The sequence below is a fragment of the Notamacropus eugenii genome, chromosome 1, assembly GCF_028372415.1.
Source record: "Notamacropus eugenii isolate mMacEug1 chromosome 1, mMacEug1.pri_v2, whole genome shotgun sequence".
Taxonomy (NCBI): Eukaryota; Metazoa; Chordata; class Mammalia; order Diprotodontia; family Macropodidae; genus Notamacropus; species Notamacropus eugenii.
The window spans coordinates 421807707-421829028 of record NC_092872.1 but is presented as its reverse complement, the minus strand read 5'-3'; the positions used below and the strand labels follow the sequence as shown (position 1 = coordinate 421829028).

The following is a 21322-nucleotide window of genomic DNA, read 5'->3' as shown; positions in this document are numbered from 1 at the left end:
TGCCCTACCTGTGTGATCTTGGGCAAGTCATTGAAACTCATTTGTCTCTCTTTCCTCATCTGTAAAATGATCTGGAGAAGGAAATAGAAAACTAGTCTGGTATCTTGGCCAAGAAAACCCCAAAAGTGGTCATGACATGCCTGAAAACTGGACAGCAAATCCCACTATACTAACAATTACAGACATTATAAAACACACAAAACATAGAATTTTTAAAAGGATAAAATAAAGATCAAATATTATTTGATCCTAGACACAATAGATATCAATGGAGTTTATTAAGTAGGGGAGTAAGTGACTTGGTCAGATTTGTGATTTAAGAAAATGATTGTGGCATTTGTGGAGCATTGATTGAAAAAGGAGACTTGAGATGTAGAAACAAATTAGGGTGTTCTTATAACAATGAAGGTGAGAGTTGATAGGGCACTGAAGTATGGTGGTGATTATGTGAATAGTGAAGTGAAGAAATGTATGCAAGGTTGCAGAGGTAGAAATAACAAGATTTGGCAACTGATTAGGTATGTGGGATAACAGAAAATGACGTGTCAAAGACAATACCAAAATTGAAAATCTGAATGACTTAGAAGGTAGCTATTATTCTACTACCTAGAAATATGGAAATCTGAAAAAGGGGTGAGGTTTGGAGGAAAGATAGTGAGCTGTTCTGGACATGTTCATTTTGAGTTGCCAATGGAATATCTAGTTCAAAATGTACAACAGGTGAAATTGACCTTAAGAAGCAAAATTAGCTATGGATATGTAGATCTGGGAATCATTTGTATAGAGAAGAAAACTGAATCAATGGGAACTAATGAAGTCACCAAATGAGAGAGTATATAGAGAGAAGAGGACCCAGGATAGAGGCTTGGGGGATATCCATGGTTAAGAGGATGATATGTTTGTTGATTCAGCAAAAGACACTGAGAAGTGGGTACATGATCTAGGTATAAAGGGTGATACTATAAACAAATTAGGGGAGCAAGATATGGTGTATTTGTCAGATTGATGGAGAATGAAGAAATTTATGACCAAACAAAAGATAAGAGAACGTTATGAAGTACAAAATGGATAATTTTGATTACATTAAATTGAAAAGATTTTGCACAAATAAGCCCAATGCATTCAAAATTAGGAGGGAAGCAGAAAACTGGGAAAGAATTTTTACAACTAGTGTCTGTGATAAAGGTTTCATTTCTAAAATATATAGAAAACTGAGTCAAATTTACAAGAATACAAGTCAGTCCCCAATTGATAAATAGTCAAAGGACATAAGGATATGAACAGGCAGTTTTCAGAGGAAGAAATTAAAGCTATCTATAGTAATATGAAAAAATACTCTAATTCACCATTGATTAGAGAGATGCAAATTAAAACAACTGAGGTACCACATTACACCTATCAGATTGACTAACATGACAAAATAGGAAGATGATAAATGTTGAAGATGTGGGAGAGCTGGAACACTAATTTATTGCTGGTGAGGCTGGGTGCTGATCCAGCCATTCTGGAGAGCAACATGGAACTATGCCCAAAGGGCTACAAAAATGTGTATAACCTTTGACCCAGCAATATCACTTCTAGGGCTGTCTCTCAAAGAGAACATAAAAATAAGAAACAGTCCCACATGTACAAAAATATTTATAGCAGCTCTTTCTGCGGTGGCTAAGAACTGGAAATCAAGGAAATGCTCATCAATTGGGGAATGGCTGAACAAATTGTGGTATATGAATGTAATGGAGTACTATTGTGCTATAAGAAATGACAAATAGTCAGAATTCAGAAAAACTTGAAAAGACTTATATGAACAGATGCTGAATGAAAGGAGCAGAACCAGGAGAACATTATACACCGTAACTGCCACAGTGTACAAGGACTGTTTCTGATAAACTAAGCCCTTCACAGCAATACAAGGACCTAAAACATTACTAAAGGACTCTTGAGGGAAAATGCAATTCACATTCAGAGAAAAAACTATGGAATTGGAATGCAGAATGAAGCAGACTATTTTCTCTTGTGTTATATTTTGGTTTGGTTTGGTTTTTCTCATGGTTTCTCCCATTCATTTTAATTCTTTTATGCAACATGACTAATGTGAAAATGTGTTTAATAAGAATGAATGTGTAGAATTCATATAAGATTGCATGCCATCATCGAGGGTGGGGGGAAGGGAAGGGGAGAAAAATTTGAAACTTATGGAAGTGATTGTTTAAAAGTGAAAATAAATTAATTATAAGAAAAATAAAATCAACTATTGTCTTAAAAAAAAAGACATTGAGAAGCAGAGATCAGAGTGGTAGAAGGAGAACTAAGAGACCAGAGAGGAGAAAGTCAACTGTATCCATGAGGAGAGAGGGTAGTCAGCAGGGTAAAAATGCAACAAAAAAATAAAAAAGGATAAAATGAAAAAAAAATCTGATTTGAAAATTAAGAGATCATTGCTAACATTTAAAAGAGTAGTTTCATTTGAGTGAGGATTCAGGAACAGGAGAAAGTTGAGAACCTGGAAGAGAATGGAAGGATGGTGATACCCTCCACGGAAACAGAAAAGCATGGATGTGGGATGAATTTGTGGGAAAAGATAATGCAATATAAGGGGTTCCCACCCATGCATGCCTGCTCACTGAAAAATGAAATGTGAAGGGAGTGTGTGTGGGAGGGGAGGAACTTAATGGCTACCACTGTGTTGAACAAGAAAAGAAAGATGAAGACGAAGGGTCTGAATGGGATTGAAATTCACCTGATAGCTGAGTCACAGCTGTCAGAAAAAAAATCTGAAAGCCAGTTACACAATAGGCAGAGGAGGAATATTGAAAGGAGTGGCTGAGTTGTTTTGGAGACAGGCTCATACTTATTGTGGGAGGGTAGAATGTAACATTTTCCCACCCTCTGATTTCCTGATCATCCATCCCTAGGTTTCAAAAAGGGGCCACCCAATATAGAGATTATTGCTTTGAATTGCCTTTCTTTTCGTGCTCAGCTACTATTGTTGAAAAATTCATCATTCTGTTATAGAACATGGCTTTGCCTGAGGGCATCATAATTGAGAGGGTGAGGGTAGAAGAAACAATTAAGCCTACTGCTTGACTAACAAGAAAAATCAGTTAAAACAGGAAGTTACCTGAGTACAGTTTTTTCCCCCTTCCACTGTATCCTACAGGGTTCATTTGAGAGATGGGGGTTGTAGGATACTTTGTACTACATGCCTTGGACATCATTTAAACAAGAGACTGAAATCATTACATTTGGCTTTACCCCATGACCATCCTGGCGATATTTCCTGCATTAGGCTGGTCATCTGAAGACACTGCAAGTCTTTTTAATTTGATGGAACCTGTCAAAGATTATGCCCTAAGGGCAAAGAATTGAAGAATATAGAGTCAAGTCTAGTCATGCTGACTATTGATCAGTCAACAAATGTTTATAAATTATCTACTATGTAGCAGGCACTGTGCTAAGCACTGGGGATACAAAAAGAAGCAAAAGAAAGTATCTGTTTTCAAAAAGCTTGCAATCTAATAGAGGACACTGACATGAAAACAAATACTTGCAAAACAAGCTATATACAGGATAAATAGAAAATAATTAATGGAGGGAAGGCACTAGAATTAAGAGGGGTTGGAAAGGTCTTCCTGTAAAAGGTAGAATTTTGGTTGAGACTTAAAAAGGAAGCCAGGGAAGTCAGTAAGTGGAATTGAAAAGGGAGAGCTTATCAGGCATAGGGACAGTTTGAAAAAAAATGCCCAGAGCCAAAACATTGATCGATTTGTTCAAGGAACCAGAAGGAGGCCAGTGTCACTGGGTCAAAAATTATGTAGCCAGGAGTAAGGAAAAATAGCAGGGTACCAGGTTATGGACAGCTCTGAATGCCCAAGAGAGCATTTTATGGAAAGCCACTGAAGTTTACTGAATAGGAGAGTGACATAGTCAGGTTTACACTTCAGGAAAGTCATTTTGATGGCTGAAAGGAGGATGGATTGGAGCGGAGCAACCTGAAGTGAGCAAACCTACCAGCAAGTGGCAGAGGTAAAATCAAGAGGCTTTAGCAACAGTTTGGATGTGGGGGGTGAGAGATAGTGAGGAGTTGAGGGTAATTCCTAGGTAGTGAGCCTGAGGAACTGGAAGAATGGTGCTGCCTTCCAGTAATAGAGAAGGTGGGAGTGACAGGGATTTAGCAGGAAAGATAATACTGTTTTAGACATAACAGTTTAAGATACATAGTGGGCTTCCAGTTTGAGATGCAAGATAGGAAGTCAGCAAGATTAGGGCAGGATAGATAGGAGAATCATTAGAATAAAGATGGTTATTAAATCCATAGGATATGATGAGATCACCAAGTAAAGTATCATAGAGGGAGAAGGAAAGAGGGCTCAAGACCCTGAGGGACACCTATGATTAAAAGATGTGATCTGGAAAGCCATCCAACAAAGTAGACAAAGAAGTGATTGGATGGATAGGAGTAGAACCAGAAGAAAGGGGTGTCCTAAAAACCTACAGAAAAGAGAGTATGTGTTCATCCTTTGTTGCCAAAGAAGACCATGCCATCAGAGAAATAATGACATGACTTGGCACTTGACTATTTTTGAGTGAGGGAGGACTGTGCAGGTCACCAGCCTCACTTCTCCTCCAGAACTACCTGAATTCAGTGACAAGATATTCATCAGGATGACTGGAGATGACCCACGATGAGGCAACTGGGGTTAAGTGACTTGCCCAAGGTCATATAGCTAGTGAGTGTCAAGTGTCTGAGGTGAGATTTGAACTCAGGTCCTCCTGACTCCTGCACTGGTACTTTATTCACTGCACCACCTAGCTCCCCCAACAGAGAAGAGAGTATGAAGGAGGAGTGATCCACAGTCTCAAAGGCTACAGAATGAGGATCACAAAAAAGTCATTTGGATTTGGCAACTTAGCAATCATTAGTAACTTTGAAGAGAGCAGTTTCAGTGAAATGTCAAATTGTAAGGGGTTGAAAAGACAGTGAGAGGAAAGGAATTGCAAGTACCTATTGTAGATGGCATTTAGGTACAAAAGACAGAAGAGATCTATAACGATTATTAAGGATATTGGAAGGATCAAGTGAGAGTAGTTTGTTTCTTTCAGGATAGAAAAGACATAAACCATGTATGCAGATAGAAGAGAATGAACCAGTAGAAGGAAAGACTAAAAATAATGATAGTGTGGAGGATAATAGAGGGTCCAATCTCCTGGAGGAGATGGGTTAGAATGGGACCATTTGAACAAGTAGAGTGATTAGTTTTGATAAGGAAAGAAGACTACTTCATCATAGAAACAGGGATAAAGGAGCACATAGTGACAGAAGACATCTGAGTGATAAGAGATACAAAGGAGAGGAAAAGAGTAGAAATGACAGGTACTCATTTTTCTTTTTTCTAAATCTCTCCAACAAATTATGTTGCATCCCAAGTATGAGGCAAACATTATTTGGGTCAAAGACTACATATTGCATACCCATGAACTAGCATTAGAATCAAACGTAAAGGGAATTGTTTTGTCACCTTATGTCAGAAATAGAAGGAGAAAGTAGAATTCTCCAAAGGTTTGAGGGACTAAGAGGTGGAGTGTTAGCCCTGAAGTTTTACACCCTATTGATCCTCCATTATTGTACTTCTCTAGAGTCTCACCAAGCAGTGGATGCCCCTTTTAGGTTTGGGGGGAAGGGCTGGAAACAAGTGTCTGGAGATTGTGTAAGAAGAGCTGTCATTTCTTTTGTTTTAATTTTAATTGCTTTCTCAATTACATGTAAACAACAATTTTTAATATTTTTTTAAATTCTGAGTTTGAAATTCTCTTCCTCCCTCTTAGAGAAGTCAAGCAATTTGATATAGATTATATGTATGTAATCATGTATAACATTTCCGAATTAGTCATGTTGTAAAAGAAACATATACCACTCAAAAATACCCCAAAATAATAAAGTTTTTTTTTTTTTAGAAAGCATGCTTCAATCTGAATTTTGCCTCCATTAGTTCTTTTTTTGGAGGTGGATACCATTTTTCATCATTTCTTTTGGAATTGTCTTAAATTTTCTTGCTAAGAATACCTAAATCTTTTACAGTAGATCATCATACAATATTACTGTTACTGTGCACAATGTTTTCCTGGTTCTGCTTACTTCACTTTGCATCAGTTCATATAAGTCTTCCCAAGTTTTTCTGAAAGCATCCTGATAGTTATTTCTTATGACACAACAGTATTCCATCACAATTATATACCACAACTTGTTCAGTCATTTCCCAATGGATGGACATTCCCCTTGATTTGTAATTCTTTGCCACCATGAAAAGAACTGTTATAAATATGTCTGTACATGTAAGTCCTTTTCTTTTTTCTTCAATTTCTTTGGCATACAGATCTCACTGTGGTATTGTTGAATCAAAGGGCATGGATAGTTTGATACCCCTCTGAGAAGTTTGAAATTGCTTTCCAGATAGCTTGGATCAGTTCACAAGTCCACCAACAATGCATTAGTGTCCTTATTCTTCTCTATCCCCTCCAACATTTGTCATTTTCCTTTTCTGCTGTCAATTAGCCAATCTGATAAGTGTGAGGTGGTATTGAGAGCTGTTTTCATTTGCATTTCTCTAATCAATAGTAACTTAGAGCATTTTTTCATATGACTATAGATAAAAGCTGTAATACCCTGGCAGGATATGAGTCCATCAACCCTAGCCTCAAAGACAACATATTTTTAAAAGAAAGACTACCCTTGAACAGAAGAGACTTCACTCACTCACTGAGGGAGTATTTATCATGTATCTACTGTGTACCAGACACTGTGCTAGGTAGAACAAATACACAGCAAAAATACAACAGCCCCTGCCATCAAAGACCTTACATACAGTCAGGGCAATGACACCTTGCTAAGGAGTACCTGTGTATTCCTCCTTTCCAAATGCTCAGACAGGACTGTGAACCCTTACCACATTTTGCTAGAAAACACAGAGAGCCTAGAAAGCCACTAAAAAGAAATATCTTCCTTGTGCTTACCAGTGTGATAGGGAGTAGAGTACACTGGGGGAGGGGGGAGGGAGAAACTGTTATTCTGAGGAAGAAACCAGCCACCAGGTTCTACCTGCCAATGAATGGTTCAGGAAAGAGGGGTTATGTTCCATTCTGGAATTCAAGCAAGTCATTCCCCTATCAGTCTAGTCTGACAAAATTTCTAAGCAAGTTGAACAGAGAATTAACAGTAGACAGAATTCTGGATTTAGAGCCAAGAAGGTCCGAGTTCAAATTCTGCATAAGACACAAGATGTCTAACAAGGCAAAAGTCCTTTCATGTCTTTGAGCATTAGTTTCCTCAAATATAAAATGAGGGAGTTGGACTAGAAGGAGACTAAGGACCTTGTCATCTCTAAGTCTATGATAGTCCAAATATCTAAGTTCTGCCCATATTTGCAAAAATAAAAATACTAGCCAGGAAGACATTTTGAGAGTTAGGAAAAAGCACATCCATTCAGAGCTTCCAGGAGGCACAGAAGCAGGTGTCCTTTGGAACAGCCGAGGTATGGAGGCAGCTCAATTGAGCTTCCATTGATCAACAGGTTGGCTTAATTAATACCTTCCTGTGGCTGCCAGTTTCATGGAAATCAAAAATGAGCCTGCTATTGTACCCTGATCACTCAGAAACAAGGAGGAAGACCGTAAATAAAATTCTTTTTTTTAATCCACTAACATGATCACAAACATAAAGCAGCACTCACTCTCTCATAGTTATTAAACATAGCACTGAAAATTGGGGAATTAAGCCAGGAAGTGCTCTCTCGCTGGCCATAAATTTCCCATTTTTTCCCCTTGGTGCATAATGATGGCTTGATAAGCGTCCTATTACTGATGCATCTGCAACATATCTCCTCTTTCTGGAGCTGAAATGCTGCTCGGCAGCAGATGGTGGCTATTGTGTTTACACATCAGCACTTTATGATAGCATTTCTGCACGTCTGCAGTAAGAAGAAAGGCAGAATTGAGTTTTTAATGGCTCCACACATTGTCCATTAACATTACATGAGTGTGCTCTGACAAACAGCAGCTGAAGAAATGGAATTGTGGATTCCAAGAATCTTAGAAGTGAAAAAGAATATCATAGACTAAGAAGGATGAATCCCCTTTAAATACCCCATCAAGGAGCTGTCCATTTCCTACCCCAAACACCTCCAGTGATAGGGAACTAACTCCTGGGTCAGCCCCTTCCCTTGTAGGACAGCTCTCCGAGATAGGAAGTACTACATTGTATTTAGCCAAAATCTGCCTCTCAATCATTTTTGTCCATGAATTCTAGTTCTATCTATTAGTGACAAAAGTTGAATCCTTGACTAGCATCATGACACAGAAGAAAGAATGTGGGACTTAAAGTAGGAGAATAGCACTTGAAGTTTAGCTCCATCACTTACTAGCTGCAGAGGCAGCAAAGCAGGGACTTAAAGTCAGGAAGCCTGAATTCAAATCCAGTCTTAGACATCTACTGACTGTGTGACCAGAGACAAGTCACCTAATCTCTCAGCCTCAGCTTTATCATCTCAAAACAGGGAGTAATAATAGCATCTACCTCTCAGGAATTGCTGTGATGATCAAATGAGATAATATTTGTAAAGTGTTCAGCATAGTGCCTAGCACATGGAAAGCACTTAAATGCCCACTCCTTTCCCCCTCCCTCCTTGTGCAACTTTGTGAGACTTCTCTGAGACTTTTCTCATCTATCAAAAGGAAATGATAATAATTGCATTACTGATCTTACAGTATTTTCCAACCCTCAAAGAGCTACAAAATATAAGTTACTTTTATTATTATTCAATGGGAACATCCTTTCAAATATCTGAAGATATTGATCACATCTCTTCCTCACCAAGTCTTTCTCTTGCAGAAAACCTTGGAGTTCACCAAAGATGACCAGTTTGTTCTGGTTTTAGACACAATTGTTCATTCATAGGAAAAGGTATGAGATTCTCCAACTGATAAATGGTCAAAGGATATGAACAGGCAGTTTTCAGACAAAGAAATCAAAGCTATCTATAATCATACTAAAAATGCTCTAAATCATGATTGAAGAGAAATACAAATTAAAATGACTGAAGTATCACCTCCTACCTACAAGATAGGCTAATATAACAGAAAAAGATGATGATATGTGGTAGAGGTGATGTGGAAAAACTGAGACACTAATGTACTGCTGGTGGAGTTGTGAACTCCAATGATTCTGGAGCACAATTCAGAATTACAACCAAAGGTCTATCCTTTGACCCAGTAATATCTCCACCAGGTCTATATCCCAAAAAGATTTTTAAAAAGAGAAAAGGACCTATATGTACAAAAATATTTATAGCAGCTATTTTTTGTGGTGGCAAAGAATTGGACATTGACTGGATGCCCTTCAGGTGGGGAATGGATGAGTAGATGTGGTATAAGATTTTGATGGAATACTGTTGTGAGTAAGAAATGATGAACAGGATACTTTCAGAAAAGAAATACTTACACAAACTGAGGCAAAGCTAAGTAAGCAAAACTAGAAGAACATTATATACAGTAATAGCAATATTACACAATGATCAGCTGTGAATGACTTAGCTATTCTCAGCAATACAATATCCAAGATGATTCCAAAAGATTTGTGATGAAAAATGATATCCATACCCAGAGGAAGAACTCACAGTCTGAATGCAGATCAAAGCATATATTTTTCACTTTGTGTGTGCATGTGTGTGCATGCGTGCATAAGTATGTGTGTGTATGTGTTTCCCCCTTTGATCTGTATCTTCATTTACAACATGATTGCATGGTTGTACATGTATAATCTATATCAAATTGCTTAGTATCTCAGGGACAAGGAAGAGGAAGAAGGGAAGGACAGAATTTGGACTCAATATTTTTCAAGATGGATACTAAAATCATTTTACATGTAATTAGGAATAAAATATTATTTTAAAAAGAAAAAAATTTGAGAGTAGTTTTCATAAAGCTCAACTTCTATTGAAGGCTAAAATAAATTAGTGCCTACCTACTATGTGCCAGACCTTGGGCTTGGAACTGATGATAAAAGGACTGGTGGAGCAGAGGACTATGTTAACTCAGGGGCTGTTAACCCTTTGTGTGTATATGTGAGCATGTGTGTGTGTGTATGTGTGTTCTGGACCTAGTTGGCTGTCTAGTGAAACTTATAGATTCTTCAGGATAATGTTTTTACATGAATAAAATACATAGGATTACAAAGAGAATCTATCATATGGAAATACAATTGATATTAAAAGAAAAACGAGTTCATGAATCCCAGTAAAGAACCCCTGATCTAATTTGAAAGTCCCAATTTAAGGACCCTCCAGCAAGAGAGAACAGTCTGCTAAAGGTGCCTGGAAATGAATGAGTTAGTGTCTACATTTCTATAAAGTAGATTAGACACATATGCCCATGGAAGGGGTAAGGTAATGGGCAAGTAGTAAGAAATCATGGTACAGCAGAAACAAAATTATCTTTAGAGTCAGAAGAACAAGGTCCAGATCCTACCCTTGGACAAATCAAGGATCAGAAAGCCTCATCTATAACACAAAAGGACTGGATTAGATGTCCTCTGAGGAGGTCTTCCAGTCTAGAGCTATAATTCTATTAGAATTCAAGATTAGTTGTGATCTTTCTGTCAAAAATACACACAAAAACACAAACACCCACATATATTCTATTAGAATATTTGAATTTAGTCATATAAATTGCTTATTTCAAACCCACTTGTTTTATAGTTGAGGAAATGGTGTCTCAGAAAGTAGAATTGTCTTATCCAAGGTAAGTCTGATGGAGTCCTAACAGAGCTGCCCCCAGCCCGAATAGTCTAACTTCATTACAGTCCCACTGTACCTACCTAGTCCCTCCTGCACCCACCCGCCAATGTTCTACTTTCTTCATGTATGCCTCACTGTTCACTAGAATAACAGGTATGTCACAATTCTCACAGAAACAGCAGGCATGGGAACCCAGCCACTGCCTCTACCCAGTCATTACCCCCAGACCCATTCCCACAGAAACAGGTATGTCAGTCACAATCACATCATCATTCAGCCCAAGACAGAACCACAATATCTAACTATATCTTGACCAGATAGGACCACAATAGCTAGCCAACTGGAGGGCAAGATGGCCAGAATGTTTAATCACTAAACCACAGATAGGACCTCTCCTCCATTACCTAGTCCCTTAACAAACTCCTCCTGCTGGACTGAGAGGACCCTGATACCACTTCTTCCAGTGGCTTGAAAACAAGATATCTCAGACAGAAAGACAGAGACACCAAGATAAACCCAGACAGAGACAGACAAAAACTATGCCAGAAACAAAAAGGGAGCATTTCAGTGCTTACTCTGTGCTGGATGGCAGCAAGGTGGTACAGTGGATAGAGTACTAGGCCTGAAATTAGGAAGGTTCATCTTCCTGAGTTCAAATCTGCCTAAGATACTTATAAGCTGTGTGACCTTGGGCAAGTCCCTTAACCCTGTTTGTCTTGTTTTCCTCATTTGTCAAGTGAGCTTGAAAAGAAAATGGCAGACCATTCCAGTTTGCCAAGAAATCCCCAGATGGCATGTCACAAAGAGTCAGATACTGTGATCAGTGGAAGGCATATAAATAAATTTAAGCAAGCAAAACAATTTCTTCACAGAAGAAGTTTAGATTCGAATGGAGAAAGATAACACGTAGAGGGGGTCTGGGATTGAGGGTAGGAGGGGGTAGGAGAGGAGTAATTGGAAGATGGAAAGGAAGTGAGATAAAAGTAAATCTGGGCAAGTTGGGTGAAAATTCACCTATGAAAGCCCAGGGTGATTCTAGGATAGAGTTGAAGGCTTGGGTGAGAAGGAGATAAGGATGATAAGAGCAGAGTGTGGAGTTGGCAAGAATAATTAATTAGAATAGGAAGCTTCATGGTGGGTGGCCACTAGCTTGAGTTCCTTCCTCCACTCAATTCCATCCCTGTCTCCTTAGAGGCCCAATGGTCTCTGTCTGAGGGACAGAGGTTACAGTCTTATGCTGCCTCAGTTCCAAATTAACGAGCATTTCATATCATCACATGCTAGGTACAATTACAGGGACTTGTCCCAGTTATAAAAATTTCTAGTTACAATTCTACTGCTACTTTTTGGCCATGTGACCCTGAATAAATCAACCTTTCTGAGTCTTTTTCTTCATCTACAAAGTGAGGACAATGAGGACAATTCACTACTTAATTCATTGGGTTATAAGGAAATTAATCCTTTAAGTGCTAAACATGTGTCAGCTTTGTTATACAAATGTGAAGCTATAGAAAATTATCATTTTAAGGTGGTGTGGGGAGAAAGTAGTTCTTTTTTAAAAAAAAAATTATTTATTTAACTTTTAACATTCATTTTCACAAAATTTTGGGTTCCAAATTTTCTCCCCATTTATCCCCTCCCCCACCCCAAAACACCGAGCATTCTAATTGCCCCTATCACCAATCTGCCCTCTCTTCTATCATCCCTCCCTTCCCTTGTCCCCTTCTTCTCTTTTGTCCTGTAGGGCCAAATAACTTTCTATACCCCTTTATCTGTATTTCTTATTTCCTAGTAGCAAGAACACTACTCGACAGTTGTTCCTAAAACTTTTGAGTTCCAACTTCTCTTCCTCCCTCCCTCCCCACCCCTTCCCTTTGGAAGGCAAGCAATTCAATATAGGCCATATCTGTGTAGTTTTGCAAATGGCTTCCATAATAGTCATGTTGTACAAGACTAACTATATTTCCCTCCATCCTATCCTGTCCCCCATTACTTCTATTCTCTCTTTTGATCCTGTCCCTCCTCATGAGTGATGACCTCAAATTGCTCCCTCCTCTCAATGCCCTCCCTTCCATCATCCCCCCCCCACCCTGCTTATCCTCTTATCCCCCACTTTCCTGTATTGTAAGATAGATTTTCATACCAAAAGGAGGGTGCATTTTATTCCTTCCTTTAGTGGAATGTGATGAGAGTAGACTTCATGTTTTTCTCTCACCTCCCCTCTTTTTCCCTAAACTAATAAGTCTTTTGCTTGCCTCTTTTATGAGAGATAATTTGCCCCATTCCATTTCTCCCTTTCTCCTCCCAATATATTTCTCTCTCACTGCTTGATTTCATTTTTTTAAGATATGACCCATGCTATTCAATTCACTCTGTGCACTCTGTCTCTATGTGTGTGTGCATGTGTGTGTGCATGTGTGTGTGTGTAATCCCACCCAGTACCCAGATACTGAATAGTTTCAGGAGTTGCAATTATTGTCTTTCCATGTAGGAATGTAAACAGTTCAACTTTAGTAAGTCCCTTATGACTTCTCTTTGCTGTTTACCTTTTCATGCTTTTCTTTATTCTTGTGTTTGAAAGTCAAATTTTCTTTTCAGCTCTGGTCTTTTCATCAAGAATGCTTGAAAGTCCTCTATTTCGTTGAAAGACCAATTTTTCCCCTGAAGTATTATACTCAGTTTTTCTGGATAGGTGATTCTTGGTTTTAGTCCTAGTTCCTTTGACTTCTGGAATATCCTATTCCACGCCCTTCGATCCCTTAATGTAGAAGCTGCTAGATCTTGTGTTATCCTGATTGTATTTCCACAATACTTGAATTGTTTCTTTCTAGCTGCCTGCAATATTTTCTCCTTGACCTGGAAACTCTGGAATTTGGCCACAATGTTCCTAGGAGTTTCTCTTATTGGATCTCTTTCAGGTGGTGATCAGTGGATTCCTTGAATACTTATTTTGCCCTCTGGTTCTAAAATCTCAGGGCAGTTTTCCTTGATAATTTCATGAAAGATGATGTCTAGGCTCTTTCTTTGATCATGGCTTTCAGGTAGGCCCATAATTTTTAAATTGTGTCTCCTGGATCTATTTTCCAGGTCAGTTGTTTTTCCAATGAGATATTTCACATTATCTTCCATTTTTTCATTCTTTTGGTTTTGTTTTGTGACTTCTTGGTTTCTCATAAAGTCATTGGCCTCCATCTGTTCCATTCTAATTTTGAAAGAACTATTTTCTTCAGTGAGCTTTTGAATCTCCTTTTCCATTTGGCTAATTCTGCTTTTGAAAGCATTCTTCTCCTCATGGCTTTTTGAACCTCTTTTGCCCGTTGAGTTAGTCTATTTTTCAAGGTGTTATTTTCTTCAGCATTTTTTTGGGTCTCCTTTAGCAGGGTGTTGACTTGCTTTTCGTGCTTTTCTTGCATCTCTCTCATTTCTCTTCCCAGTTTTTCCTCCACCTCTCTAACTTGATTTTCAAAATCCTTTTTGAGCTCTTCCATGGCCTGAGCCCATTGGGTGGGCTGGGATACAGAACTTCTGTGTCTTTGCCTGATGGTAAGCATTGTTCTTCCTCATCAGAAAGGAAGGGAGGAAATACCTGTTTGCCAAGAAAGTAACCTTCTATAGTCTTATTTTTTTTCCCTTTTCTGGGCATTTTCCCAGCCAGTGACTTGACTTCTGAGTATTCTCTTCACACCCACTTTGCCTCCAGATCCTCCCAGCCAGCGCTTGGGGTCTGAGATTCAAATGCTGCTTCCCAGTCTCAGGGCTTTGGTGGGGCGGGGCTGCTATTCAGTGTGAGATTAAGTTCAGGTGCTCAGGTGGGGGCAGGGCCACCACACGGGGCTCAGTTCCCTCAGGGGGTTTATGCAGAGACCTTCAACAATGGATCCTGGCTCCTGCCTGCTCTGGGAGCCCTGGTCTGCTGCTGCCTCCGCTGCTGCCTCCCGACGGGGCCTGAGTTATTGGGGCACCCCACTCCCCTCTCGGCAAGCCAAGAAGACCCTCTCACCAACCTTTGGGGCCCGTGGGTGGAGGGACCCAGGCGGCCACTGAAGATTCTGTCCCTGAAGCCCACTCGGATCTGCTCCTCTCAGTGCCGCGTGGCCAAGGCAGGGCTGGGCTCCGCTCCAGGTCCGGGGTGTGACGGACCCTTCGTGTCAGGTTTTCTGGGCTCTCTGGAGCAGAAATCTCCTCCACTCCATTGTTCTGTGGCTTCTGCTTCTCCAGAATTTGTTGGGAGTTCTTCTTTACAGATATTTTATGGGCTGTGGGTTCAGAGCTAGCATATGTGTGTGTTTCTACTCCACCATCTTGGCTCCTGTCGAGAAAGTAGTTCTGAGTCTAGATATTGATTCCATCAATGGAGGAAATTCCCAGGGTGAAATCACCCACTACTTACACAAGTGGACAATGCTTCAGTAACTTTTGGCTTCAGCAAGTTGCCTGAGCCACTGATGTGGTTTGCCCATGGTTACACAGTTAGTTATGTGCTCCTGGAAGAACTAGAATACAGGTGCCTCGGTCTTCTTGACTCTGAGAATAGCTCTTCTAACCACTTTCAATGTTGCCTGTCATAGTAATCATTGCTACTTATTCTGCTAATAAACAAATATGCTCATCTCCTATTAAAGCAATTGAACTATCAGATACTGAGCTGTCAGATAAATAAGGGAAAGGTAATATTGTTTCTGGCTAATACACCAGAAAATTTTGGCAGGTTTAATTATCCTGAGGGAATACATACTGGAATTTCAAAGGAACCAAAAATTTGGCATGTTCTATCAAAAACAGTGTATCCTAATAAGTAAATAGTTATTTTCTTAATCATTCAATCAGGACAATTATAGTGGGTTACATGACACTTTTTTGACATAAATGAGCCTAATATAGGTTGATGTGTCTCCTCAGGCAGTAATATTACAGTTTTCAAATAAGAGCAGCACCCAATGATTCAAAATGAAAAATCTAATGGAAATGATTTCATGATATCGTAGGAAGAACCAAACCAGGTAGAAAAAAACTGAAGTGGTGATGTGGCAAGAGTTCTGGTCTAGGATTCCAGAGATCTACATTCATGTCTTTTCTCTTTAAAAATATTTAATCTTTAAAATAAGAAGATTGGACTAAAGCCTCTCCCAACTCCAATGTACTAACTACACTGATTTGCAAGCGTCTATGCTGAGATTCTTCATCAGAACTTATTTATAAGCATCATGTGAATTCTGTTAAATTAAAGGCTTTTAAAAATATCTTTAATGTAAAGTTGTGGCTGTCTTTCAGTATCAGTGATAATAATGACAACACCTGACATTTCTATAGCATGTTATGGTAGTCACACTCTCATTTTATAAAATCTTTTTAAAAAACATTGTTTATGCTGTTTTTATGCTGCTTTCTTCCCAATGACTCATTCCTTTCCTAAAAGAAACTTCCTTTCCAAAAAGTACAGCTAGGTAAAAATAAATGAGCCCATTTGCCATGTCTAACAATGTACATTCGATTCTGCCCCAATAGGTCACAAATGTTGTAGAGAAGATGGGATAATGCTTCCCTATCAATTCACTGAATTCACAGTTATTCAGGGCAGTCATGATCTGACTGATGTTCTGATGCCTCTCAATATTGTTTTCTTTTACAATGCTGTGATCAGTGTATAATCAGAGTTCTCTTAGCTCTACTCAGTTTGTTTTGCAGCAGTTACTTCACAAAAGCTCACCCAAGTTTCCCCGAATTCTTCATATTTACCATTTTTTAGGACACAACAATATTCTATTACATTATATACTACAATCTGTTATCTCATTAAATCTTCGTGACAACTCATTAAAAAAAACCAGAAAAATAGGAAGAGGTACATTGTCTAACTATGGCTAAGGGAACAACTGATAACTAAAGCAAAGATAGAAATGGTCGTAAAAGATAAAATGGACAATTTCAATGGCATAAAAGTGAAAAAAAATTACAAGAACAAAATGCTGCTAGAATCAGAAGAGAAGCAGTAATTTCCAAAAAGTAAAATCTTTCCATCGAGTATCTCTGATAAAGTTTTGGTATCCAAAACATTTGCAGTTGATACAGATATATAGAAACAAAAGTCATTGCCTCATGGATAAGTAATCCAAAGATATGATCAGGAAGTTTTCAAAAGAGTAAGTTCAAACTATTAACAAACAGAAGAATATAAACAACTGTTACTATCATCATTGTATTAATTTTATTTGTAAACAGAACTCCTTATCACCTATTTAAGCAATATAACTATCACGTACAGAGCTGCCAAATGAAAAAAAAAAACCTAAAGGTAATTTTGTTTCTGGTTAATAGACCAGAAAATCTTGGCAGGTTTAATTACCCTTTTATGGACGAACAATATATGTTTATAACATAGGAGGAACCTCACACCCAGCAAACTGGAAAAGATGACAAAAGACAAAAATGATAAATGTTAGATGGAAGACAGACATATCAATGCACTGCTGGTGCAACTGAATTCATACAACTACTCTGGTAAACAATTTAAAATTTTACTTAAAAAGTCACTAAACTATGTGTCCTCTTGATTAAGCAATTTACCACTACAAGATATATAACCTAAGAAGGAAAAAAAAGAATAGGAAAGGAACTCATATCTAGAAAAAAAGATACAACACTTCTTCTTAACTAAGAACTTAAGGAAAAGTGCGTGTTCATTGAATGGAGATTGGCTGACTGAATTGTGGGATATAGATAAAATAGAATGTGAATAATCCATATCAGGGAGCTTTTCAAGAAAGCAGAAACAGAAGAACAATCCATGTAATGATCACAATTATGTAAGAGAAAACAATACCAAAGACCTCATAGCACTGAGCTGACCAACCAGAGAAGTTAATGTTGAAGTATCCTGCTCATCAGCAAAGAGGTAACAGCCAATAAGTACAGAACAGGGCACTAAATATGGCCAGTACGCTGATTTTTCTTGACTGTATTTATCTGTTACAAGGGAGGAGTCTACTGGGGAAAGGGAGTCATTGGGAAGTGATATTAATTCTTTTTTTAAAGCATATCAGTAAGATATTTTTCAAGAAGTCATAGTTTAAACAAAAATAAATCTTCAAGATACCTTATGATGAAGGAAACTATCACCATTTTAGAAAGTTCAGAAAGGGGAATGGGTTTACCCAGGATCACTTGGCTAAGAAGTAGCTGAGCCAGGATTAAAATACATTTGGTTTCTCTGCACTGAGCCCCTAATATCATTTTACTTTTTCTTGGAATTTGTCACTGAGAAGGGCATGGCTTTTTTTCCCCAGAAGATAGCATGTGCTTTTTTTTCCTGACTGTAGACACACAGTATCTTAGATTTAGAGCTAGAAAGGACCTTGTAAGTCATTAAGTCTAACAGACTCAATTTTGCAGATGAAGAAACTGAAGTACATAGAGGTTGAGTGACTTACCTAGGCTTATGGAACTAGTAGTTGAGTTGGGATTTGAACCCAGGTCTCCCTGACTCTAAGTACACTATCCTACCCACCCACTGAATATATCCATCCTTCCTCTTCAGCAAGCTAAGCCTCCCCCTTTCTATGCTCCAGAATATACGGCTATTTGAAGCTAAGAAAATGTCTTGTCATTGGCCATTTGGGCTGGGCATTGAGGGAGACAGGAAAAGATGAATGGCACTTGGGAAGTTTTCAAACTTCCTTCAGGTTAATGGGAAAGGAACCCATAGAGCTTGGGTTACAGCTGTCAGTTGTGAAACTGCTCCTAACATTCAACAGATTGACTCATTTGCTTCTGAGATGATGAATTAAAATGACATGGAACTAAAATATTTTTTAAAAAAATAATTCCAAACTTTTCACACTTCCGTAGGCAGAATAATATTGTGATTAGTTACATTTATGCACCAATTACTTTCACACAATGTTTAAACGAATCCTCTATATGGAGCGTTTGCTGTGCTTCACAGAGAATACTGGCTTATTACTCCCATACATTTGCAATAGAGAAGGAGACAAAGGAAGAAAGGCAGGCATGAAAGAGAACTAAAACGGTCAAAACTTCCCAGCTGTGCATCCTGCTGCACTTCTAAATGGAGGCTTCCTTATTATCTCACTGAACATAAAATCTCCAAGCTAGAAGGGGCCTCAAGGGTCATCTCCTCCTACCCTCTGGCTGATGAAGATTGTCATTGTACAGGCTCCCTGAGAGATAGTCTTCCAGCATCTGCTTGAATCCTTCTAGCTGGAGAGAACTCACTGTCACCAAAATAATCCCTTTGCATTGCTGGACAGGTTTCATGATCAAGAAGTTCTCCATTATATGCAGCTGTAATCTCTTATAGCTTTTCCCCATTGTGATGCTGTTCACCAAACAGAGTGAAACTGAACATGTTTAATCCCTCTTGACGTGATATAAGGCAGAGATCACATATCTTTCCTTTCTAAGTCTTCTCTTCTCTAGACTAACCTTCACCCATTCCCTCAGATAGTCCTTATATAAAGTTTTTGTAGTATTTCCCCCAGAGACTATAATATCCATAAAGGCAGGGACCACCTTTTATCTAAGCTTTGCCCTTCTCTCAGTACGAGTCATGAGGTATTGTACATATTAGGTACCTAATAAATATCCAGTGATTGATCTTGGTCACCTTCCTGTGAATGAAGCTGATCAATATCCTTTCTGTAAGATGGCATCCAGGACTGAATACAACAGTTGTAGAAGTAGACCAGTCCTGGAGGAACATAGCAGGACTCTCACCTTCTTACCTTGTATATTCTACCTCCATTCATGGATCACAAGCTATTAGCTTCTTCAGAGACCACATCAGGGACATCTGGCTATTCTATCATAGATATAGAAAAGATGATCTGTATTATGTAGGAAGGAGCAGGATTGTCCTAGGATAAGTAAAATGTGAACTTGGAACAGATGTTCCTGGAGTGAAGGTCATAAAATTTGCTATATGTCTATATTACCATAGGGTAACAAAGTGTTTTCACATCACAAGGACTTCAAAGCTGGAAGGGACCTCAGAGGCCACTTAGTTCACTCCATACCGGAAGAGGAATCTCTTTTGCAACAAATGGTCATCCCAGTATGTGAACCCCTAGAGATGGGAAATTCACCATCTCAAAGAGAAATACATCATATTCTTAGTTATGTTATAATCATAACTATAATTCTAACAAATCTAATATTGAATTCTAATCACGTTACATGGAGCCAAAATCTGCTCTTGTCTAGCTTCTTTCCCCTAATGTTTCCAGTTCTTTCCTCTGGGGCAAGGTCAAGCAAGACTTATCCCTCTTCCCCATAATATCCCTTCAAGCACCTAAATAAAACAACCATACTCCTATACATCCCAAAATCTTCTGTCCAGAAAAATATCATTAATTCCTTCAGCCAAATATCTATGTTGTACAAATAAATGCATTTTTGAGATTCCATTGCATATCAATCAGATTGGCAAAGATGATACAAAAGAAAAATGATAAATGCTGGAGGGGCTATGAAGAAAATAGACACTTTGATATGCTACTAGTTGACCTGTGAACAGGCAAAAACATTTAGGAAATAAATTGGAATTCTATACAAAAAGTCACTCAACAGTGCATGCCCATTCACCTAGCTGTATCTATTAATGGTACTGATAGACCATTAATAGACCTGTACCAAAAAGTGAATCAAGAATAGGGAAAAGTATAGAAACTCTTTTTGTTGTGACAAAAACTAAAAATTTAAAAAAAAAACTCAGGAAACCAATGGTATGAATTTAGAAATGGCTGAATAAGTTGTGGTATACATAAGTAGTAAAATATTATTGTGCTGTAAGAAATGAAGAAATAGGGGCAGAGTCAAGACAGTGAAGTAAAAGCAAGGATTTCTGGAGCTCTCTCCCCAAACCCAGCCAAATACCTGTAAAAAAATAACTCTAAACAAATTCTGGAGCGCAGAGCCCACAGAATGATGGAGTTAAATAAATCTCCAGCCCAAGACAGCCTGGAAGGTTGACAGGAAGCATATATCATACTACATTGAGAACAGAGTGCAGTCCAGCATGGGCCACCCTGGCACAGATGGGACCAGAGCAGGCCTTAGGGAACTGAATCTCTGGCACCTCTGGTGGTTTCCAGACCTCATAAATCCAAAATTCCAAGGACAAATTGGAAGGTCAGTGAAAAAAACCCATCAGACCTGTGTGAGAGAGTAGAGTGGTCTGACCCCACTCCCAGGGTGGCAAAGCTGGTGGAGGAGTGGCAGAGGCTGTTTCTGGAGCTCTAGGCCCATAAATTATGGGGAGATCAAATGGCAGATAATACACATCCCCACCTCCACTGGAAGCAGAGAATTACCCTGACAAAGAGCTCAAAAGTCAAGTAAATGGCTGGGGAAATGAGCAGAAACCAGAAAAAGAATCAGACTATAGAATCTTACTTTGGTGACAAGGAACACCAAAATATATAAATAGAAGATGACAACAAAGTCAAAGCCCTTCCATCCAAAGTCTCTAAGAAAAATACGAATTGATCTCAGGCCACAGAAGAGCTCAAAAAGGATTTTGA

The 21322-nt window shown here is 38.7% G+C and overlaps 1 protein-coding gene across 5 annotated transcripts in view; it reads right to left on the bottom strand.

The window, feature by feature from the left end:
* PTPRT (protein tyrosine phosphatase receptor type T) overlaps nucleotides 1-21322 on the bottom strand; it is a 1308680-nt gene that overhangs the window by 808778 nt on the left and 478580 nt on the right. The window contains exon 1 of one of the 5 annotated variants that reach the window (XM_072631469.1): nucleotides 10735-10897. The exons of the other annotated variants lie outside the window; for them this stretch is intronic. The gene's annotated coding sequence lies outside the window, so the exon portion shown is untranslated. Of the gene's footprint in view, nucleotides 1-10734; nucleotides 10898-21322 lie in introns of those variants that run through there. 5 annotated transcript variants of the gene reach the window in all.